Genomic DNA, 23040 nt, shown 5'->3' on the forward strand with positions numbered 1-23040 from the left:
AAGAAAAATCCGACGCCATATTACCCTCGCTGTATTTATTAACAACATAATATGCAAACTTTAAAAACCGTTTAATCGTCGTTTTACTCATATTATAAATAGAAGTATATATTTATATACATAGGGTCGCGAAAATGCCGTAGATTATATTTTCAAATCCGTTTCTTCTCTCTGAATCTGATGATGATCGTTACCATCTCATTCTGTTTATTTCTTCCAATGTCTCATTATTGCATGAAGACTTTCCAGCGAGCTGTACACAAGTTCTTCTGTAACATTAAAGCTAATGATTTCACAAGGGCATGAGGATCAGAACTTCTACATAAGACGGTGGCGCAGGTTGTTCAACTAAGTTTATTGACTCAACTCATTACCGAGTACAAAGAAACTTTGGAGTCGAGTGCGGTAACTCCCACTGAAGTCAATTTTAGTTTTAAGCTACTTATATTAATTTACTTACAACTGTCAAAATCAGGGTTTTCATTGTTTGGCCATTAGGTAATATTTATTTTGTACATTGTCAAATTTGTTGGGAAATCGTTTGAGACGTTTCCGAAATACCGTTGCACCCAATTTCCAGCCAGCACCCACGAAGAGATTGCAAGCCAATAGGAGGCATTATAGAAACAATAAAGCTTCTCAACTGATTGTTCCAATTATGAAGTAAGATTTAGAAGATGTATACCATTCTAACATATGAATCAGTATCTGTAAACAGGTAGACCTAAGCAGGGAGTAAGGTGAATTAACCAGTTCGGGTTGTCTTGAAACAATTAACTCAGAAAGGCTGTTAAGAAGGTGTGAAGTGACCTTACATTGCTAGACGCCGGCCTTGTCTTCCTATAGTCTAGTTCTTTCTCTCGCTCATGGCCCTACTTTCCCCCTTAGTCACTTGATGCGGTTGCTTCTCAACAGGTGCAAGCCCCAGGGACTCATTCCACGGCCAGTCATCTCACGATTTACATTTGTGTAATTATAGTTTTCAGGTTAGACAATTCTGATCCACAATCTCTTCTTCTTTGTCTTGTACTCCTTAGCTTTGTTTTTCTTTTCTATTTTTAACTTCCCCACCACACGGGCACACTCTCTCTCTCTCTCTCTTTCACACACACACAGAGTAAATGTTTTCATGAAGTGAACTCAAAGATGTAATGGTGTGCTAACGGGACTAACCTAAATGTTGTGTACACCTTGTGCAGAGTGGCCTCCCTTAATTATTGATATAATTTCAGAATACCTCGAACGTCATTGGGCAGGTAGATCTACTTGCTACTTAGAGTGTTAATGCAGTCAAAAGGGCAGAGGATGTAAAAATGATGTTTCCCTATGACCACTGGCTATAGCGGATGTTAACAGCAAAATCGCTGTCTTTTTCTTTCCTCAATAAATGCCAGGTGCTTAGAGCTGGGTTGACGCAGGGTAGTCCTAGAAATATTTAATTAAAAATCCGAGCTTTAATCGAGATTCGAACGAGTACCCTCTGGGTTTGTAAGCGCTTTACTCAGCCAACACATAACTACTAAGATATGATGAAAATTAAATCAACACGCTTTTAAGAAACTCAGAATAATCAGTTCCAGCTAAGTAATAGATCAACTCTATAAAAACTAAAATAAAAATTTTGAAGTGTCATACAAACTAAAAGTAGATTTCACTGAATGTCAATCAGACTAAAAGTAGATTTCACTGAATGTCATTCAAACTAAAAGTAGATTTCAATGAATGTCAGTCAGACTAAAAGTAGATTTCAATGAATGTTAGTCAGACTAAAAGTAGATCTCACTGAATGTCAAGCAGACTAAAAGTAGATTTCACTGAGATTCAGTCAGACTAAAAGTAGATTTCACTGAATGTCAGTTAGACTAAAAGTAGATTTCAATGAATGTTAGTCAGACTAAAAGTAGATCTCACTGAATGTCAAGCAGACTAAAAGTAGATTTCACTGAGATTCAGTCAGACTAAAAGTAGATTTCACTGAATGTCAGTTAGACTAAACGTAGATTTTACTGAATGTCAGTCAGACTAAAAGTAGATCTCACTGAATGTCAAGCAGACTAAAATTAGATTTCACTAAATGTCAGTTAGACAGCTTTACTTGAGACTATCTCGCTCCTGTCATCGTGTATGGGTACATCTGAGTTATCTAAACCCTTTGCCTTATGTCCAGAAATACTTAATACTTGAGGTTTTACTCCCAACCCATTCCACAAAGTTCAAAGACAGCCAATAAAAGAGCTCGCTCACAATGTGTCATAGTAAACATAGACAGCTGATTGAACGTAGCTCACGTGTTATAAATACATTACCACGTGACTTGAAAGTTCCATGAACCAGAAAATATCTTGTTTTGTTTTAGAGACCAACATAGAGGACATACAAATAACTAAATGTATTTTTTTTCTCTCTAAAATTTGAATTATATACTACGATTTATAGTAGACAGGCATGGGCGTAGCCAGGGGGGGGTTCTTGGGGTTCAAACCCCCCCCGAAATGAAATCCCCCCCCCTTGCGGGGGGGGGACGGAATTAAGTGACTGATTTTTGCTTTCATTTTGTTTATTTTAGGTGACATTTTAATACTAAATCATCACTTACCACAGCACAGCCGAGGCAGTTTTGAGTTAAAAACCCTCAACCAGCGGGTTTTGAGTTAAAATCCCCCTACCTTGGGGTTTTGAGATTTTAAAAACCCCTATCAGGGGGTTTTGAGATTTTAAAAACCCCTATCAGGGGGTTTTGAGATACAAATCCCTCTACCAGGGGGCTTTGAGTTAAAAACCCCTTACAGGGGGTTTTGAATTTTAAACCCCCTACCAGAGGTTTTTGCAGTTAAATCCCCCTCTTCTATAAAAAAAAATGCAAACAACAATCCCAAATTCCAACAGCACAGTTGAGGAAGATTTTGTTTTTAAAACCCCATCCAAAATTTACGATAACCCCATCTTCAATATCAAAAAGCAAATTACACACTCAAAATTCTATGAGCGTAGCCAAAGGGGTTTTGAGTTTAACCCCCCTCCCCCTTCCAGTTGGGGTTTGAAGCTAAAAAGTACCTCTTCAATATAAAAAAAAAGCAAATTACACACTATAAAATCTATGAGCGTAGCCAAAGGGGTTTTGAGTTTAGATCCCCCTCCTCCAGATGGCTTTTTCTTTAAAGTTTAAAACCCCTCCAGATGGTTTTGAGTTTAAAATTCCCCTACAGAGCGTTTATAGTTGAAAACCTCTCTCTTCAATATTATTTTAAAGCAAACTACAGTCACCAAATTCTATGATCGTAGCTAAATGGGGTTTTAAATTAAAAACAAAACAAACAAAAAACCCAGAGATTTTTTAGTTTAAAACCCCTCAACAGATGATTTAACGAAAAAACTTTCCTTTTCGATATAAAATCTAAAGCGAAATACAGGCATGTAATTCCAAGAGCGTAATCAAGAGAGGTTACAAATTTCTACCAGTGGCTTGGGCTCCATTAATTAAGTGTGAATATTCTTATGCCGAAATTGAAAATCATTAAATGTGTCTCAACAAAGATGGCTAAGACAGATTTTAGGAGTCATTCATAGAGATCGGGTCTAAATCAAAGAAATCATATGCCGAACTGGGAGTCGAATCCTTAGTAAGGTTGTGACAGAGCGTCGCATGAGGTTTTGCGGGACATGTTTTCCGACAAAATGAATTACGCAAAATAAGAGTTGCGGAAACAGCTTGCCGGAAAATGCGCCGAACGGCGCGAGAGGGTCTAAGTCAGTAAGAATAGCACATTAGGTTTGTGAAATAAAACTTTTTAATAGCAAGATAATGCACTGTAGATACCTCAGAATATGCATTTTGTTGGCTTTCAATACCAGAAATAGTGCTCGGCGGCGGGGCTTCGCCCCGCGCTGGGGGAGCACTGCGAACTCCAAGGGCGGGGAGTCTACAATAAACAATAAACGTCTTCCGAAAGGGTCAGAATGTAATAAAGATTAATTATGTACACACACACACACACACACACACATATATATATATATATATATATAATTTTTTTTTCGAGGGAGGGGGGGGGGGGTCGGGGGGGGAATCCCCCCAAAACCCTCCCCGAAAAAAAATCCTGGCTACGCCCATGTAGACAGGTATTACCCACCGGCCACGCCCGTTGATTTGGTCCCTGGTTTAATGTTATTTTGCCAATGACCCCTCCTTTTTTTTTCTTAATTATAACACTAAAAGGCACACAAGTCAAAGCTCCCCCAAACATCCCTTTAGTCAGCGACTTCTAGTATCTATTAGTTTGAATTGAACCGGCCCGTAAATTCCAGTATCACTTCTCTCCCTCCCAGTCTCCGCCTTACTTAAACTAGATGAATGTTCTCTTACTTTTCATAATAAGAGAAAAGCCACTTTGTAGTCTCAATGATTTAAAATGTTGTCTTAATTTGTGTTTGTAGCAGTGTAAAAAAAGAAATATTTCCACTTCATATTTTCAAATGTGTTGTGTAACTATTAAACTAATGAAATGACTACTTCTAATGAATGATACTGTTGAGAAGGTAAACACTACTTTCCTTATCTCATTTTGTAATGCAAACATCTTCATCTTATCTATTGCAAGCATTTATATATTTTGGTTATTTGTTTTATATTCCCAAATCTCATTTCACTCTGTCTGTCTGTCTGGTCAAATGTTTGTACACGTTAATTCTGACACACACAATCTCGGATCAAGTTGAAAATTTTTCACATTATTACCTGACAAACGGAAATCAATTTAAAAAAAAAAACACAATTACTGAATTAACAATTGTTTTTTTTTTTTTTTGTTTTGTTTTGTTTTGCTATCGAAAAGGGAAAGAAACTGTATTTGACAGATGTGCTGATATAAGCTGAATTAGTACCCTTTATACTTTATGTAGAGAAATAGATGGTCGCTTAAAAGTTTGAAACTAATAATAGATAACAATAAAATCATATATTTTCTTAAGCTGGCACAGAATTTTTCTTGATCCATAGAGTTTGAATTCAAGTGGTAAAACTTTTCAAAAATATCCATTTAAAACGTAATCACAGAAATATTGACCCGTATACCTCCTTCCCCCCTTCCCATTTCCCCACTGGTCCAGACAAATGATAAGATCATAGCGCATTAAGGAAACTAAAATCATGACATTGTGCTCAACAAAAACAATAGTTAAAATATTTCTAATGGCACAGATTTTTTTTGTTAGTCTACACCTATTACAAATGTAAGAACACGACTGATCCAAACGTTTTGATACAATTTCACTTAATTAAAAGCTTTGTTGTTGTTTTTTTGTTGTTTTTAAAGTATTTAAAAAAATATGTGTGCCAGCCGCACGGAAACATGGTTATAAACAAGCCTGGGCCGGAGATCACCTTTTAAAGCCGCCATATTTTGAGAACTACTGAATTATTACTAAATTATATCATTAACAAATACGATAACCATGGCCCACAGGAAGGCAGCCGTTTTTATACGTAGCAAGATACACGAAGGGCGGAGAACTCCTCGTCCTGCCTTCACGAGTTATCTTAGAACTAATAGAGTCGTGGAGAAAAGGTTATCGGGTAGCACGGTCTCGCGTGGAGCGTAGCTATCGGTCATTAGAAGAAATAACAAGATTACTTGCTGTCTGTATGCAGAGGAAGTGAAACTTGCCAAATAAAGACACACACAACAACTTTCACAACAGAAGGTTGGAAGGGGGAAAAAATTGTTGAAGAATGGGTCTAGACTTCCCAGGGAAAAAAACATATACACAGAGAAAAACTCAGAAACACACATAGACGGAAAAAAACAAACTCGTATGGCTAAAAGTAAGTTGTGACTGAAACAAAAGAAAATTCACAGACCCACACACACACACACACTATTTAAATTGAGCGTTTTCATTATTTTAGTATTGTGCTCGATCGGACCAAGAACCCTAACTCACCAATGTTTTTTTTTTTATTTCCTGCTCTCTTACCTTGTAATGCCCCTTGTTTATAAGTAGGATGCAGGTGAGAGGGGAGCTTCAGTCTGCATTCTTCTCTTTCTCTCTCTCCCTCTCTTTTTTCTCTCTCTTCACAAATTCTGTCTTGTAGATGGAGCTTTCAGCTTCATCTGAGAGAGGGGGGGGGGGAGGGGGTAAGTAAGGGCGGAGAGAGAGAGAAAAACAGTTTTTGAGTTACAGACAGTTGACTGTAAACTGTAAACATTTGGAGTTGAGGAATTGTACTCACTTGAACCTGTGTAGCAGCACTCACTCAAGCTAATAGCTTGACAAATGTTATCTTCATATATATTACACCGTCACGATACACAAAGATATAGCAGAGTATTTTAAAAAGGTTTAATAGAAACGATAGAACTACATCAAGGCCTGCTATCCTATAACATTCACATCACAATATTATGTCTATTTAGCAACCAATCCTTGTCCAATATCTCAATGTTTGTTTCGCTTCCTGATTTCTAGAAAGGTACGACATTTTTAGAGAGTCTGGAAGATGTGCACGGAATGGCAGCTGGAATATGTGTGCACTTCTTTTCTTCCTATATATAATGAGATGAGAGAGAGAGAGAGAGAGAGAGAGAGAGAGAGAGAGGGAGAGAGAGAGAAACTGAATGTACAAATGCATTAAGAAACACAATTTGAGAAACCTTGCAAAAATATAATTGAAAATGTGAAAATGGCATAAAAAAATATTTCTTTACAAATGTTTAAACAAGTAAAATATATTTTAAACCAATGGACCTCATTCACCAATCGTAAACAAACAACATTTAGCCACGTGATAATATTGATAAAACAATGAAAATTACGTATCACGTGACAGCCTTTATGGATTGCGTAATTTGTATAGATTAGTATAGAAGATATAGAGAACCACGTGACAAAATGCTTATTGTATTTCAACATCTTCTCATTCTGTCTTTTTCTTGTAAAGCTTCATTTTCGGAAGGAGTCTTTTCAATGAGCTTTGCACAATGAAGTGCTTCTCTCAACGTCTAGCTAATGATGTCTGCATTTGACGGTGCGCAAAATGTTAGTGCGTGTCTATTTATTTATTCAATTCTTTACCGAATACAAAGAAACATTTGAGTCGAATGCGGAAGTTCCCGATGAGCCAAATTTAATTTTAAGATAATTGTACTTTGAAAGAGTATAACCGTCAAACCAGAGCGTTCACTGTGTGACCAATGAGGTAGTCATCCCCCCCCCCCACACCTCCCTTTTAAAGATATAAAGACATAAACTGTCAAATTACCAGGAAATACTCTTCCAGTTTCCACCCAGTTTAAACCTATGAAGAATTTGCAAAATCAATAGGAGGCATTGTAAAAATGATGAAAGGTAAATCATTATTTAAACCATTACAATGGCTCCCGTTAAGTAATAGTGTCGGAAAAAAAATCCGCTATATAGTATATTCATCCTATCTTATGCTACGGAAGACATTAATAATACTTTCTAAACACCACCATCTAACTTAACACTTTTTAGTGTTACGGGCCGGTGCTTTTCGATAAGGTTTCCAAGATGACCTTAAAGGTCAACTATGATTTGATTAGCGGACATCGCGGACTAATAATTCAGCTTTAAGAGTCGCTAAGCTGTGAATGGTCTCGCCAGAATGTCACAGAGAGAGAGAGAGAGAGAGAGAGAGAGAAATGAAATACCAGAAAGATACTTTGACTGCGATTTATTGAATTCAAATCAGATTTATTGAGGGAAACCTTTTTAAATGAACATCTTGAAAGTACACGTCCAAATTGTAAATGTCAGTTCAATGTCATGTCAATGTCAAAATAGCGCACTCACGCATGCGCAAACAATAAAAGAATGTGTATTTTGGTGCAGCGTTTTCTCAAGTCAGAATTCGAAGTTAAAGGTGACATTCTGATGCTATTTATTCGGATTTGTATCAGCTTTGACTAGAACGAGGCTATATCGAGGGTAGGAATTTGCCAGGTAAAATTTTCAGGATAAGATTTTTTTTTTCAAGAACGGAAGTCAGAAGAGGGGAGGAGGATTACTCTTCCTGGCACATAGAACAGTGGGGGGAAAAAAGAGAAAGAGAAGGGGAGATTACTAAGATGTGTGTAATTATATTCAGTTGCCTACATGTGAGAAAGACAAGCCTTGAAAAAATGAGTGAATCTACCATGATTACCCAATAGCAATCAAGCCATGTAATAACGAGTATATCCACAATCTTAGGTGACTACAATCAGGTATTAAAATAATAGGTGCATCCTGGTCCGTCTTAAATAATAGTAGATCCATAATATAAGCCCAAAGCAATCAAGTCTTGAAATAATGAGTGGATCTACCATCATGGTCCTCGGCCTTTGTCTAACGCTTCACTCTGTAAATAAACAAAAACGAAAAAAAAAAAGGGAGGGGGGGGGATAACAAGGGAGACAAGTTAGTGAGCCAGACAGAATTGTTATGATTAGAATCTATAGAATGGAGATGTTTGCTTTGACAAGAGAGACATTCCCAGAAATATCATGCAATTTCTCGGAGCATATTATGTACAAACAAGACACTTGTGCTTTGTGAGCGTGTCTCGTTTTGATTGGTTGTTTCTGCTTTTGATTTAAATGCGCATGCACACCCAGTGAAACGTGGAGAATGCCGTCTGCGCAAGAATCTGTTGTGAAATGAGAAATATTAGAAACAGGCTTTAGAAGTACTCCGAACGTCCTTGATACTCGCTCTTTGTCTGTATCTACAGAATTTTGAAGAGACAACCCCACGAGTCAGATCTTGAACATACAATGAGATTAGTACACTCCTTACAAGTTTTAGGCGTCTGCCATAAGCAGAAGTCTTTTTTTTTTTGGAGTGCAGAAAGTGTCTAGCCATAAATTAGTGTGACTGTTCTAGGACTGAAGATAACTCCCCGAGATTTTATATATGCGGACATCTCTCACACGTAACTCAGATACAATTACACCTTCACTTCTCCACCTCCCCAATAAAATGATATATTTTTCTGGTATGTGTGAATTACTCATTGTAAAATAACGTCATGCTATAATCAAATATCACAGGTAATTAGTATCAAGCTTGTATAGTGACATACGAATTCCTTTGTATCTTTGGATCACTGAACGCCCACTGACCAGACTGACAGATATTTCCAGGATGTCGCCCTTGCCCCTTTTCCATTGCCCAGTTATCTTTTCATTTATTCATAAAATGTAGAGTGGTAGACATTGGGGCAGAGATACAGCGAGTAACCAAATGTAGTTATCAATGTTTTTATAAGTAACGAACTGAACAAAGATATGGAACTGTTACATGCAGTACAACTGGACATTATATGAAAACAGTCACACTTTACAAACACAAACATTTTGAATGTTGGTTGTTACAGATCTCAACATGCATATCTCGGTATGGGAACCCATTTAACATATTTGATTTTTAATTTATATTTCATTAGACAAAGTAAAAAAAAAAAATAGTATTACAACTGCAGTACATATATCATAAATGTCTGTGTGAATTAATACATATTTTTTTCTTTTAAAAAGCAGTGCCGTTTCATCTGGTCCAAGGGACGCAACCGGTCTTTTTTCTTCCGTTTTTTTTTTGTGTCATTTAGACTAAATGGTAAGATTTAAAGATGTATCGATTTTCAATAATAAAATTGATGTGATATATATTATATATAAGATATAAATATATATACAGTGCTTTTTTGTAAAAAAACAAATAGGTGCCGGTACTCAGTGATGAATTGCTTAACTTTTAACTACTAATATATTAATAAATAACGTTAAAATACAAGAAAAGTAATAATTTTAATCCCACATATTGAAAAAGGTGCCAGTACGCCGTAGCAGAAATATAAAAAAAAAAAAAGCCCTGTATACATATATACAGAAATATATGTATATCACTCATTTGTATTTAGTTAAATGCTTAATTGCTATGGCAATCTCAAGAATTTAAGAATGATTTCTCATGTTAATTCCACATATTTAATCCGTCAACTACGAATACGCAAACACAATCTCAGACTACATACACGTTCGTACATACGGGTGCAGTAGAAATACCTGATGAATTTTAAAAAATATTGTTCTGTAACTTCTATTTAGTTTCATTCCATCATCATATAAACTTTACAAATAAATTAAAACTAAATCGCTCACAAATGATGTATAAAAATTTCTTTCAATTTTGCAAGGGATGTTTGGGGGGGGGGGGGAGGGAGGAGAGATGCGTTGTAAATATCTTGTGATCTAAAGTTGTTTCACTTTTGACTTTTGCTGGTTTAAAATATTGATACTTTAGATCATAAGGTTAAATAGCTTTGAGAAAAGTGTGATAGCAAAAGTCTTGACTATTTAGACAGTTTCTATTGCCTAGTTTTTATTTGTTAGATTTATGTTAAAGACATTCCATTAGAAGATATACAGTATAGTATAAAGACAGTATAGCAGTTAGAATAGTCAGTACTTTATGTTGTGTAAACGTTGAGTTAGGAGCACGTCACACCAGACGTCTTCAAGGTCTGTATTCTATATAAAACTAAAATTGGCATTGGAATACAGAATGAAATCTAATGTTACTTATTATACATTGCGTACATTCCTTTGTCTTCTGTATTGGTTTGAGGTAAAAGTATCTATAAGACAATACTTGAGCAAGTTATGTCAGTATTATTATTATAGCTAGTAATGCATAGATTCATCGAGATACATAGATAAAGCATAGAGTCTAGAGAGCATAGATACATAGGGACCAGAACATAGATACATTCAGTCTAGAACTGTAGTTACATAACATAGTCATACTGAATACAAGCCCATAGTCTATGATTGTCTATGACATGAACACGATGACTGTGACATGAACACGCTAAGTCTATGAACAAATTAAAAGCATTAGACCATAATGTCAATTTTAAAGTGAACATAATATTATGTTCAGGCTCTTTCACCTTAGACTTACAAGTGGACCTGATTGTCGTTTACAGACCACTCTATTAGAGCTAAGCTTTTTTTTTTTTTCTTCATTGCTTCAATAAGCGCCGCTGAAATTTTCCGTTTGATGTTTACGGTCTGTTGGCTTTCAATGGCGACGTTTCCTTTCCCCCCTGAAGTCTAGTTACGGAAGACTTTCTTTCTAGTACAACTCAGGCAGAAACAGTATTTAATGTTTCCTCACATCTCACATCAGAAGTCGGCATGAATGAAGAGATAGACACGAAATCAAAAGAGAAAATATCGTCAGACAAAATTGTTAAAAAGTTTCAATGCAAATATAAAAATGTGACAATTTATGTATTTATTGTTTGACAAAGGCTACAGTTTTAATGTTATCCTATAAACACACTTTTTTTTTAAATATATAAATTATGTCACAGTAACACGCTAGAACGAATAAGTCAAGGTACGTGGGTGATCAAGTTTTGAATGCTCGCTTGCATCAAAATAGATTCGTCTCTAAACAATCCACTAGACTTCATCTACTAGAGATTGTCATCTAATGCGAAAAGCAAACAAACTATAAATAGCTAGCGTTATGGTGTATCGGGTGTCCAGAATTAAGGAAGTGTTGCTTTGCTTCTTTGAAACGATATAGAATCATTTGTATGCACTTTGTAGCACTGCTAAACCCTCACATTTTCTCTTTCTAGCGATGCATCCGTGGTATGGTGAAGCTTTCCATTAATATCAGGAAATAATTTCAATATAGGCAATGTAGATCTAGTTTAGCTTTTGGCAACTATGAATATTTTAGCGACATTGAAATAGTGTAGATTATCGTGAAAATTCTCTATCCTTCGAGTTCTTCTTCTTTGTAATTGTCTTAAGAGTTTAGCCTAAGACTCATGGCAACGCTAGGCCAATGGAGGCAAGTTTTCAGATGCCGCCATCTGCATGTCTTTTTTTTTTTTTTGGGGGGGGGGGGCTGTATCTGTGACTGCTGTATTTAGCATATTAACTTGTGTGTCGATATCCTGGTCATTAGAGTCCAAGATACTGAGAGCTGCAAAGCGTCCTCCGACTTGTGCCTTGAATATGGCAGCTATTTGAAAGTCTTTCAGCTTATCCAGGTCAAATTTTATCCTGGAAGGTCTTTGTTTTTTTTTTTGTTACCTTTTTAAATTGTAATTTGAAGGTCATCATAACAAGGTCGTAGTCGCTTCCAATGCCGGGAATAAATGTCTTGTTTTGGCCGTGTGGATGCTTGCCTTGAAACGCTGCTGCACCAAGATAAAGTCGATCTGGCTGTAGTGTTCTCCGCTGGGACTGTGCCATGTTGTAATTCGAGACTTCCTAAAGTGTTAGCCAGCAAGAGATTGTTGTACTTCGCAAATTCTAGTAGTCCTTCATTAGTAGAGAGGTTACTGTATCATCCACTTGCGCCCATACAGGTTTGGTAGGAGTCGCTTCCTACTTTAACATTCCAGTCTCCTTGTACAACAAGGGTGTCCTGTTTAGGTACTTATTGACCATTTCTTGTAATTGTTCATAAAAACTCTTCTATTGCCTCGTCATCATAGGTTGATGTAGGAGTATAGGCTTATGTTGGCGTGAAGACGAGGGTACCGTTGCCCATTAAGCAATGTTTTTCTTTAACTTTTTTATCTTGATCTTTTCTTCTATTCAGCACGACAAAGAGACGACCAGTGATCCGAATCAGCAAATGAAACTTAACGTAGCCCGCAACATTGGTGTCAATTAGATGTCGACATTTCCAAGGAAGAAGCAGAAAAGAAATGAAACAATCAAAAATTGATTACGTCATTTATGTTGCATGCGTCTGAACGTTTACGTCATCAGAAAAAATCCAAAACTAAAAGCAGAAGGCTTATGACTCTATCAGACTCTAGCTTCATAAAAGATTGGAGACATTTTATCAATCATTACAAGTCGCACCGTTTCATTCATAAACTCGAATATACAGATCAATAATTGTATAAGTTGACATTTTTTTTTTTTAGCATGACATAGTCATACCCACCCCTCATTACACGCCACATACCACTCCACACTTCATCCCACAAAACACCCCCACAAAACACCCCCACATTACACAGCCTCCAAACTTTGAGCAACGTTGAAATTATTTATTTTATTGGCTTGTTCAAAAATTAATGCAGTTCATTGCTACAAGAGGCGCCCCGACTCATAATCAAACAAGGCGGTCGCCTTACCTCGCCCCTTTCGTTTGTAGCCAGGCGCCATTTATAAGCCCGATAACAAGAGAAGTCATACCTGGGCGTTGACAAGAATAAAACGCAAAGCAAGATTTGCAGTTTAACTTGATGTCTTTTTTCTTCAATTCATCCTGGTCTGATACCAAAGGACGCCTTGATGTCTTCAGTAGGACCTTATAGTGTGGGTGAAAGGTTCTAGATCCAGATATGATTCAATAAAGTTGTGTTCTAAACACAGGGTGCCAACTAGATTCACTGTTCCTCAGCAGCTTTTTTATAAACATTTAATTTATAAGTATCTTGCAATGAACAAGCACAAGTCTTTTACTAGAAATACACTTTGGAAATGTCAAAAAGGTGGAAGTTGGTCGGAAATTTAAAAAATAAGGAAAAGAAGTCATTTATTACCAGCTAAAAAATCTCGCACCTATGGCTGGGTAGTGAAGTTGACAGAGCATCACGCAATATCTTATCTTATAGATGACAGAGGAACAGACGTTCTTATTTTATCTTATAAAACACGTTACTTGAAAGGAGAAGATAATTGCGTCCTACGCGATAACGCGAATGTGCAATGCATATCTCCCTTTTTTTTTTCTGCATAACACAAAATTAAATACCACTAATTACTTAACTAATTGTTTGTTTTTTTTTATTGATTCTTTTGTTGTCGTCCACAATGAATAATTGTGCAAAGTGTCAATTTGATCCGAGAATTGGAAGTGGGAGAAATAACGTGTTCCAATCAGACAGGCAGACAGACAGACAAAGTGAGTTTATTTATGCTTTGTAAAAAAGGGAAAGTAATACCTTAAGGAGAAATGTGAGCAACTTCAAAGTTGGAATAATCAACAAGCAGACAGCCAAGAAACAGTTCCTAGGGAATAGAAATCAAATATTTGCGCAGCTTATAGTTCCAGAGTAAGATGGTCCCTTGGGAGTACATAGTCTTCTAGTAGTGTTGCGTTATAAATGTTTGTTACCAGTAGTCAAAAAATTAGACGGGGGGGGGGGGGGAGGGAGATGAGAACTTAGGAGGGGTGAACGTGAATGTCGTGGGTGGTCAACTGTAAATGCAGTGACACACGCAAGAGTGAAATCAATCTTTTGGTACACAATAAGTATTCGAAATGGGCGATAACGTTTTTGTCCTACAGCGTCAAAGATGACTATGTCCTGAGAGACATGAAATTGAAGGAGTCAACATTATAATACTTAATATATTGCTTCTTTCTCTTTGACTCATTTCCTTGTTCTTTTATCGCATCCATTGGTAGCCTCTAAAGTAAACACATGGTTACTTAATATTACACTTTAACTTTTTTTTGTCTGGGTGTGGACATTTCTTTCAGCTTCTGAATAGCAGGTAGTATCTGCTGCAACACAATCAGGTAGCCTCAGCCTAAACTACAACACTACAGGTAGCATCAACCATAGCTACAACCAGTGCTTTTTTGTTTAAAAAATAGGTGCCAGTACTCAGTGATGGATTGTCTAACTTTTAACTACTAATAAATTAATAATAAACGTTAAAATACAAGAGAAGTAATAATTTTTCCCCACATTGAAAAAGGTGCCGGTACGCCGTACCGGTGCGTACCGTCACAAAAAAAAGCACTGGCTACAACACAGCAGGTAACATCAATATAATCTACAACGCCATCAGGTAATATCAACCTCAACTATGACACAGCAGGTTACATCAAACACAGCAGGCAACATCAAACACACATTAACATAATCTACAATGCCATCAGGTAACATCAACCTCAACTGCAACACACAGGTAACATCAAAAAACGGCAGGTTACATCAACCTCAACTGCAACACACAGGTAACATCAAACACAGCAGGTAACATCAACCTCAACTGCAACACACAGGTAACATCAAACACAGCAGGTAACATCAACCTCAACTGCAACACACAGGTAACATCAAACACAGCAGGTAACATCAACCTCAACTGCAACACAGCAGGTAACATCAAACACAGCAGGTAACATCAACCTCAACTGCAACACAGCAGGTAACATCAAACACAGCAGGTAACATCAACCTCAACTGCAACACAGCAGGTAACATCAAACATACATCAACATAATCTACAACGCCAGCATCCAGCTTAACTTCAACACAGCAAGCAACATTAATCTCAACACCAGCAGGTAGCGTCAACCTCATCTACATCACCAGCAATAATAATCTCAAGCCTTAACTTAGTAGTAAGACGTCTTCTCAATGTATTTGTGCTGTCAACACCAGCTACTGTAACCGGGACAACATACATAAACGTTGTTATACGAAACACACAGGTAGAAGCTACATTTCTTTCTTGTCTATTGCTCTACCAAGCTTTACTTCCAGTCTATAAACTATTTCTTTGTTAAATAACTTTTTAAGTAAGTCAATAGCGACGTGCAATGTGAACACCACTTTAAAGCCCAGACAAAGGCCACAGTTAATAGTCTCTCATGTCGTCTCATGGTGCATGTCAATAGCTGCACTTCCCTCGCTCACCCGACCTTGTCACTTTCTTAGCTTCTGTTCCAGTCTCCGCCCCAGCGACATCTTTCTCAGCCACCTTTCCCTCACCTGCCGAGGTCATAGGTCGGAGCGACGAATCAGGAACCGGGTCCCGAAGTAGGGGTCAGAAACAGTCGATTGGGTTGCAAAGAGGACAACGTGAGGACGGGGGTGAGAAGCCAAAGACCTGGACGAACACCGCTACAATAGATTAGGTCAATCCAAGTTTATTTCACAGGGTGACCATATTGTCCAGAGTTGTATGCTGTGGTGGGAAACAGTACATTTCCTGTCCGACAAAAACTCTGAAGCAGGTTTCTCTCTCTCTCTCTTTTTCTCTCTGATACACACGCACAAAGGATAAATAATGAATGTTGAGAGCGATACAAAAAATACTATTCTCAAATTTTCTTATTAAAGAATGTATCGTTGTCACTTGCTTTTAGATAGAGACTAGATACGTTTATCCAAGGGTTTTATCATTACAAAATAAACTACGTAGTTTTAAAAAAAATACAGAAACTCTTTAGTGTTGTTGCTGCCTGCTGCAATAATGAATGCATGAGTTACGATAACCTAATTGTTCTCCGACATTCGAAGTAGAACGGTGTCTGGACAGCGCGGACTTGGGGCTCAGACACTAAAGATACTTCTTTAAAGTACCCATGAAATTGTTGCAGGGAGTAACATTAGATACTTAAGTCACTTCTCGAGATTATACATCATCAATACAAAAAAAAGATAAAACTCTACCCTCCTACGCATATCCTGCTAATATGGTTACAAATTTGCCTTTCCTATACAATGTCTGTCACACTGTGAAGCTGGTGTACACAACACAGAGGCATAGAGGGTTAACATAATCATACAACTACTGGAGATTATATAAATTTAAAAAAAAAGAGGTGGGGGGGAGGGGTCCACTTTGAAAGCTGCACACATACAGATTGACAAGATTAGATCAATACGTTGCAAGGCAAAATGTTACTTGAACAAAAGAAAGAAAGAAAGCCAAACAGTAGGCAGTCTACAAGTAGCTCTCTTAACCCATTCCACACAATCCCAAGATTGTCGCCCTTTACAAATCTATCTCTACTTCACAACAATTGAACCCATTCTGGGGCCGATATTCAATCAAATTTTCCGATCAATTCCAGACAATACGCTAGAAACAAGTTCGGTCGTCTGCGCCGTGACCCACTTTATAATAATGTCACTTCGCCAATCGTGTCTGAAAGCGTTTCGTCCAATTTGATCGTTGGCAGAGTTTAGGTGAAGGGACTTGTTCATGATCTTCTGCAGAAGTGAACCATTTTGATCTTGTGAAAAGGAATGCAGTCACTGAGAAGAGAAACAGGTCAAAATAAACGACTTCTATTTGATTCGAAGTTATTGATCTGTTCTGTAGTGTCATTATTTTTTTTCCCTTAAGCTTGCCACGGTCTTTGAAATGTGCATTAGAGATCTCTATAACATTGTGGCAATATTCATAAAGTAGGTTAAAGGTCAGTGATTGGAAGACACGTTTTAAGAAGCAAGTTAAGCTGGCAAAGTAATGAAAAGGACAAATTCATGGATGTCTCCTTAGAAAACAACAACACTACTGCCAAAAATAGAAGTATAAAGTCTGATTCCATTGAAAAGTGTCTCAGTATTACGTATTACGGACAGCATTAATTTTTAGAAACGTATTTCCTAAGATTACGCTGTCGTTCTTATGTAAGTCCATTTTTAATATAGATATATACTTCCTTGTTCGTGTCCTGCCCGACTAGAAATAAGATATTCAAACATTTCATTTTGATGAATAGAAGAGCCCAAAAACTTAAAACTAAACTTAATGTCTCACTCAATGTTTTGTGTCATATTTGTAGTGGATGTTTTTAAAAAGTTGCTCAAACCTGAGAGTTACATTGCCCAAGAATTGAAAACATCCAGGATAGAGTTTGATATGGAGTGAGAATCCAGTGCGGCTAAAATTTAAATTCCGTCTAACCCTGTTACCGATACCCTGTATTATATTGTGACTGGCCTGTATATACAACTCGATGGGATGTGAACTTGGTTAAAGAACTTGATAAATTAAGTCAGAACAATGTCACGCGTGAACTGTCTCAAGCAATCCAGTGAATGAACCTAGCAAAATATTTACTCTGACATTGAGACGTTTTTGGAGAACAACAATACTAGTTATAGACGTCACAGAGAACATCAAGCTCTAGACGTCACAGAGAACAACAAGCTCTAGACGTCATAGACAACCCTTTTCTACGTTTCAAGTAGCACTCTCTTGACGTCATAGATAACAACAATCTTTGGACGTCATAGATAACATCACTTTCATGACGTCAAAAGCAACAACAATCTTTGGAGGTCACAAACAACACTTCTAAGCATATTGATATTGAATATAAACTCCCTACAGCTACCATGGATGAAACCAAGATGTCATGTCAAAAGAACAGCCAGCGACACTACAGTATAACAACCACATGTACTTTCCACTATCCCGCCCCTCACTTCCCCTTGTCCAGTTCTAATGCCTAGACGTGTAATTGTCCAGTAATCGATAAAAACCCATTGTATTTTATTTCCAGTAATAAATTCCAATCAATGCAGTAGAAAAGTGCAAATGTTATTACGCTTGGGTCAGTCGAGGCACGCTTTGGTGACACTATTGGTGGGAGTGCTTGAATCAATACACAAGAAACAAAAATCACTAACTCTACTGGACTTTACCATTTTAAAAACATTCAATTTGAAAACAACTTAAATTGAATTTTTTATGTATTTAAAATTGCACTCCATTTTTCTGATCTAGAAATATCATAAGCGAATTACAAGTCTAGTGGGAAGAACATTTGTAAGTCATCCAGGGGACATATTTAAATATGACTTCATTATCTGTTAAGTGTCGTATCGAATGATCAATGTATGACCCATTTAATAAAATTGATGGACCTCACACCTTGCAAGAAATCACCCTAGATATATTTTAGCGACACATTCTTGTTGAGAGAGTGAGAGCCCAATGTTTTGCTACAGCTACTCCATTATGGGACCTCTGCAGTGACAAAAGACTGCATCGTTTACACGTCTTTCATGTCTCTGAATGATTGGATGTAAACCATTGAAGCATTTAATATTAGTGAACATTATCATTCAATAAAAATTCAAAACATAATATTCAATATTACTTTATCAAGAATTTTGCATACAGATTGAATTCTGAAACATAAGGTCACAATTTAAAGTAAATAATACGTTTTTTTTTCTATTAAATGGAATAAAATCTTGTTTGCGTTTTCAATTTATTTTAGTACGGTCCAAGGGAAATAACTGATAAAATTAAAGATTTATATATTTTACTTTCAAATTATACATATCGTTCTGCAAGAACAATACAAGTGTATTTCAGCTGGGAAAAGACGTTAGTTTTTAAGGTCTGTCTGTCTGTCTGTCACGTTTAGATCTCGAAAACCAAAAGAGCTATATTACAACTATGATTTCTCCTCAAACAGCAGCAAAGTCTCCTTTTTTGTTTTCTGTAAGCGAGTTGTTTGCTTTTTTATTTTTTTAATATGAAGTTTTTAATTTGTGCGTATGCGTGTGTGCCATTTATAGATAAAATGTATGCACAAACTAATAATTTTGGTTAAAAGAAAAAAAGAGAAATAAGAACGCATATTTCCTCTTTTCAAACTTTGGCACCCATTGAGAGAATGCACATGTTATTCACATATTTATGCATAATTTTTAGACAGCATATGACATAACACTCTGTCTGTCTGCCTGGCTGTCAGACTATTTGTTCCAAACAAATTATGAATGAATAAAAAAAAAGGTAATTAATTAGTGGTTATTAATTAATTTAGTTTGATAATGTTTAAGATACAGTATGGATAGATACGACAATAAATATACAGTTCTTCCCCTTAGATAAAGTTTTCTTCAGTTCTACCCCTTTTTTTAAGTATTATTTTTTAAATTTCGTTTATTTTAAAAATAGATTAAATAGGGAGTTGTTAGTGTTATTGTATACAATGCTACGAGAGCCTACCCTGACATGTGACAATCAGAAGCTCTTGCATTGGATGCTATCATATTTTGAATGTCAATTTGTTATGAAGGAAGATAGACTTGAGTAGTCACGTCAACAAATGAGAAGCACTATTGCCATCTAAGGATTCTCCATGTTCATAGTCCTCAGAAATAACAAAAGCTGCCTCTAGAACTCCATAGGTATAATTGTGGTCCACTAGAGGCCGCTAAATTGTTTTTACTGCAACAACACGAACTTTCTTAGTTGCCTGATTAAATTTCTAACTATTACAAACCAGCTGTATTTCCAACCGCACTCTTTCTCTCCTTTTACACCCCTCATCCTTATTTTATTTCTCAAAATGTCTTAAGAGTAGGTTTATTATGCTCCCTGTAAATGTCTGTAATTTAAACATGTACATTGATTAGTTCACATGACAAAAACAACACAAGATCGGAAGACTAAATGGAGAGGTCATCAATTGGTACACAAATTTCGATAAATTCGATTTCAAACCAATACTGCAGTTTTATTTTTTTTTACACATTATGGCGTTCAAAATAGAGATGATTGGCTTAAAGCAAAAACTTAAACTTCCAATAAAATAAATATTTATCCAGTTTTATTTGTTTATATTATTACCATTTTCGATTAAATTACAAAATATGAACTTTATGAAATTCTCTTTTCTTTCATTAAATTTTACTATCCAAATTATTCCAATTAAAGGTTTATTGTGACTAAGTAGTTTGAGTTTTTTTTTATGTTAATGCTCGTATATATTATTGATTATTCTGTCACAAAATGTTGGACAACGTATAACATTGAACTGACCTCTCTTGATATTCTGCTAAGAACAGCCGCTGACCGGACTGAATGGAGGGATTAGGTTACTCGAGCTGTTACTGTATACCCCTACAATGACAGTCAAGAGACAGATGATGATGATGACGAATGTTAATAAGTTTATAGAAATGTTATTGTCAAGATATGATCATTGTTACATTAAAGTAAATAAAAGGTTTACTTTTGTTTTATGGTCTCAGAAGTTTGATTTATTTATTTGATTTTTCAAGGGAAAGCCTGGGAGGTAGATTTGAGAATGCTGGGCTGCCCACTCGTCAACAATCACCTTTCTTCCATACTGACCAGATCCAAAGGGATGGAGAACCAACGCATTTTGGGGTCAAGTGGATGGAGAGCTTCTTGCCGGAGAGCAGTGATCTTACCACTGTCCCTTTTGCCAACGGAGCTCCAAAACAGGATTTTTTGTTAGGGTTCCTAAAACAATGCAAGAGCTGGAACGTGAAGAAGACTCTCAGCATTGTGCACAATAAGCGTTCATTGCCAGCTTGTCCATCGCGATGAGAAGCAAATTCTTCAGAAAAGTTATGGACACTTTCGATAGCCACAGTCAACGTTTCCAGTCTTTTTATTTTTTAAAGTATCACATAGACAAAAAAGGGGGGCGCACTAGTTCTTATTCTTTAATAATGTGCGTAACTAGAATGTAATAAGAACGTTAAAGCTACGTCTAAAGCCATAGGTCGCAACTTGCACCCCCTTGAAAAAAAATAATTTAATCCTGCGGGCGACCATTGGTGTGATATGTGTATTATAAACGACCTCACGGTTGTGTGGTATGTGTATTATAAACGACCTCACGGCTGTGTGGTATGTGTATTATAAACGACTTTATGCCAGTGTGGTTACAAAGGACTTAAAGTCTGTCTTATAGTTTGATTTGTGTATTACTATTTGATTACGAAGATTGTGTGATGCCCTGAAAGAGTGTTGGGCTTATTTCATTTCTGAAGAGTGCTTACATGTGCCACAATTTCGTTTCGGTTGTAATCGAAACATACGCGAATTTCCCAATCATTTCGAGCAATACAAACTATTATTTCTGTCCTGTAAATATTTTTTTTCAGAAATGTATTGTCTTTACGTTGGTTTTTAATTTCTCGCCAAAACAAAATTAAATCAGCAAGCATTTAGTTTCTCTGTTCAAAATATTTTTTTGTACATTTTCTTTTCTGTTGGTTTTTTGGTTAAACCAAAGTATGTTTGATTAGGTAAGTCAACATAACTACACTTGCCAGATTTTGGCGCATTCTTCAGTCTGTTTAATAAACTCAAACGTCAGTTCTTTTCTATTTTAACTCCGACACCTAAGTATATCACTGGCCCTTCAGCTGGAAACGTTAACACGCTAGCAAAATGTCTATCATGACACGCTTGACTGGAGTTGTCTTTGTATGGGAACACCGTTGAAATATGTGTGCACATTCAAGAAACAGACACACACACACACACATTCTCTCGTATACCCTTTCGATTTGTTTGCTGTTCCCATTTCTTCTTTTCAACTTTCTACACAACAACTAAGGGGGCGCTACCGGAGTTATGTTCACATAATTGAAGGCCCTTTGGAGTCACGCTCTTTGTTGCGTCTCCTGCGCAACCCCCCCCCCCCCCCTTTTTTTTTCCCCTTCACACTGTGCTTTATTTGCACACCGTATTTAGCAAACCAGTTTAGAAAAAAAAAAAAGAAAAAAAAAACAATCTAGATCTAATCCCGCTTCACATTATGTCCATCAATCCAACAGTGTGCAGCGAATAACGCCTCACTTTTGTCCCCCTTACATTACTGCAGTGCTATTTATTGACAGAAATGTTTGAATGCTAGAAAGTTTTAAAATTATACAGGAAATGATCCAAAGAGAGAGAGAGAGAGAGAGAGAAATGGGGGGGGGGGGGGGGGAAGGAGGTGAAACCTAACCCCTCTTTATATAAATATATGTCTATGATCCACTAAAAGAATCCAAACACCGCAGTGGTTATAAATGTCTGTAGACTATGGAAGTGAGGACAGTAACTTAATGCCGTGGATAAACGCAATGATGAATTGGCTGAAGGTGTTTTCTCTAATAGCGGGGCGACTCTTTTATAGCAGGATATCAGGGGGGGGGGGGGTCTTTGTCCCGTGACTTGTATCTGCTTGTCACGCAGGTACAGTATAAACAACAGCTGGCTTTAGGAAACAAATAGACCTTTCAAATGTGAGCTTGCCGACGAGTTAATCTACAGATTCTTACAGTAAGATTTACTTTATACGTACCGCCCAGTCTTTCATGAGTGCTTTAGAAATGTATGTTAAAATTATACAAGAGCGAATTATGAGGACCACATAGACGAAACAAATCAAATCCTTCCATTCAAACTAAAGAATTAAAGACCAGAGTGATGAACAGAGAGAACCCATCGAGAAGTGTAATGACCTATGTATTACTGA

At 36.7% G+C, this 23040-nt stretch overlaps 1 protein-coding gene across 1 annotated transcript in view; it reads right to left on the bottom strand.

The window, feature by feature from the left end:
• LOC106077154 (zinc finger MIZ domain-containing protein 1-like) overlaps positions 1-23040 on the bottom strand; it is a 389001-nt gene that overhangs the window by 353713 nt on the left and 12248 nt on the right. The window contains exons 3-5 of the mRNA XM_056021400.1: positions 20580-20660; positions 8165-8357; positions 5974-6110 (exon numbers count right to left, since the gene is read on the bottom strand). The gene's annotated coding sequence lies outside the window, so the exon portion shown is untranslated. The remainder of the gene's footprint in view (positions 1-5973; positions 6111-8164; positions 8358-20579; positions 20661-23040) is intronic.

Source organism: Biomphalaria glabrata, chromosome 2, assembly GCF_947242115.1.
Source record: "Biomphalaria glabrata chromosome 2, xgBioGlab47.1, whole genome shotgun sequence".
NCBI classification, from domain to species: Eukaryota; Metazoa; Mollusca; class Gastropoda; family Planorbidae; genus Biomphalaria; species Biomphalaria glabrata.